A 2658-nucleotide genomic window follows, 5' to 3' on the forward strand; every position below is an offset into this window, starting at 1 on the left:
ACACCTGACACCCAGCCTGAACCACCAGGACCTGACCAGCATCATCCTCTCCTCGGCCCACACCCTCAAGGGTCTCAGACAGGAAGTAAATGAGCTGAAACTGCAAGTCACAGAGTTCTACAGAGAACTGACACCTGCTCAACGAGAGAAAGCACAGAACGGATGCAAAGAACCTCACAGAATGGTGCAACAGAAGGAAATCACCATCATCTTCAGGAGGCTCTAACAGCTGCTGGACACCAAGCGCAGCTGAAAAAAGCCATCAGACAGGACTTGGAAAGAGAACTGTTTCACACAAAGTCACTGTTAAAAACAGCATATGTGGAACTAAATGAGAAAGACACCAGATCTAAGGCCTTAGAAGGCCATCTGCATACAGCCAGAGCTGAAGTCCAAACCCAGACTCAGCAATTCTGCAACAGTACAGATGAGCTTGACATGGCTCAAAGAGAACTGAAACAGTCCTGCCAACTGCACATGGACTCACGTAAAAGACAGCCTGCTGAACATCACACCACCAGCAGTGCAAGCCCCTTCACGCCTGTACACAGCTACGAAGGGGGGAGCCTTCTGCTTGACACTTCACAAGTCAGCTCCCTGAAAACCTCTGCAGCTGCAGAAGGAAAAAGTTTAATTCAGGCGAACCAAAACAACGCCTGTGAATGCCACCTGCAAGCAGCCCGAGCTGAAATCCAAGTCCTTGCTCAGCACCGAGACAACTCCAAACACCAACAGTGTAAAGTAAAATGAAGCCAAGGTGAATTCAATGTCACAAATGAACTGAAATATGCTTGCAGACCACAAGCTGAACAGACAGGGAAAACACGACACATAACTTCTCCTGGCAAGCAGGCCCAGACCCCCTCAGCCAAGAGTCCGAACCTGCGAGGGGGGCGAGAGCCCACTGTTCACCACTCACCAGCCAGTAACCACAGGGGGATGGGGCAGGGACCCTTCCAGAGGACCACTGCAGACACACACACTGTGTGGCCCCACAGACCCAACAAGCTGGCCAGAGACAATACAACTGGCAACCTAAATACTGCAGAGGGCCACAACACTTGCCCACCTGCAAAACATGGACTTTTATGCTTGAACTCTGCCCAATGTGACCACACAAGACAGACTATCTGCTCAGGATCACCTCCGGCCTTGAGGCACACAACATCCTGTACCAGCAGTCTGAAACTGTCAAAGCGGATTACAAAAACTACAACAAGCACAAGGCCTCCACCAAAGGTGTTCGTAAGACCCCACCGAAACCTCCATCCTAGTGTAAGTCACCATTTAGGCAATATAGCCTGCCGCACACTGCCTAATCAACAGCTGCGTAACCTGAGACAGAAAGCCTTTGACAAGCACAAGGCCTCCACTAAAGGTGTTTGTAAGACCCCACTGATTCTGAACTTCACAACTCAGTATCCAAATAGGGCACCAGAAGGCACCCAGCATTGCCACAATGCAAAAACCTTCTACAGAAAGCCCCTAGCCAGAAGAGGACAGAGCCATCACCATGGCAACAGACCCAGGTTCCAGACCAACCACTGGGATAAGCCATGGAAAAGGGCAATCTTATCCTGCAAACACCACGGTATGTCCAATAGCAGTCCACCACAACATCCTCCTCCACACCCTTCACACAGGTGCCGAACGGAGGCTACACAAGGACAGCTGGACATGCCTACTTCTGGGTTACAGGAGCTACTGACACTTGCAAAAGAGCTTCTTGAACAAAACTCAACTAAGGAATACTGAGAAGGACAAACTTCTGACTCCTTGCCTGACGCAACACAGCATCAGACCCCTCCAAGGGAGGAGCATCCCTTAATACCGGTCGACACCCCAGAAGCAGCCAGACAACGTTGGATGGAGCAACGGGCCCACATGCCCATCAGCGAAACGGGGGGATTTGTAGTGTCTGGACCAATCAGACACACCGTTTTTCATTTGATTTAACAAGTCAATTATTCATTAGATTAAAAAATAATCACAGACCCCTCACCCAATCCTGAGAGGTGTGAATCTTGTCAGGCCTTAAAGTCCTCACTCACATCAGTGACCCACCTTCTGTCTGTGGTTCTGTTAGATTCTGAGAAGATGTGAGCTACAACGCTCCTAAGGACACCCTAAGTTTGCGCCAGACCTCAGGCCTGGACTTTCCATTCACGAAGATCATCTGACTCAAACTGGCTCATTTCCATCAACCAACTTCAGCAAAGATCAACTTGAGCCTTCAGATTGCATCGGGACTCTCTGTCAGACAGACAAGCATTAAGTATCATTTGCATATTTTTACAAAGGTGAGTTTGAACTAAGAATCTGATGTTTCCTTCAGGCTGTAGATCTGCTGAATATCCAATTGTCCCATAGCTTCATGCTTTATTTCTCTTCTTTTTACTGCCTAAGCTTTAATCCTGTTCCTAAACCAACTGTATGCGCGTGTGTGTGTGAGTAGGTGTATGTTAGACTAGTTTAAGTGTTTATGTAGTTAATAAAGTCTTACTTGTATCACACCTGAGGTTGTTCATTGTTTGCTCATAATCGTAGTCCCTAATCATGCAGATTTCTGCTACATGCTAGTACATGAGTAGTATTGTACAGTAAGAAAGTTATTTCCCTTAACCAGGAAATTAACGTTCTTAGAATTGACAGACAGTT

This window comes from Sinocyclocheilus grahami, unplaced genomic scaffold, assembly GCF_001515645.1.
Source record: "Sinocyclocheilus grahami isolate Dianchi unplaced genomic scaffold, SAMN03320097.WGS_v1.1 scaffold102.1, whole genome shotgun sequence".
NCBI lineage: Eukaryota > Metazoa > Chordata > Actinopteri > Cypriniformes > Cyprinidae > Sinocyclocheilus > Sinocyclocheilus grahami.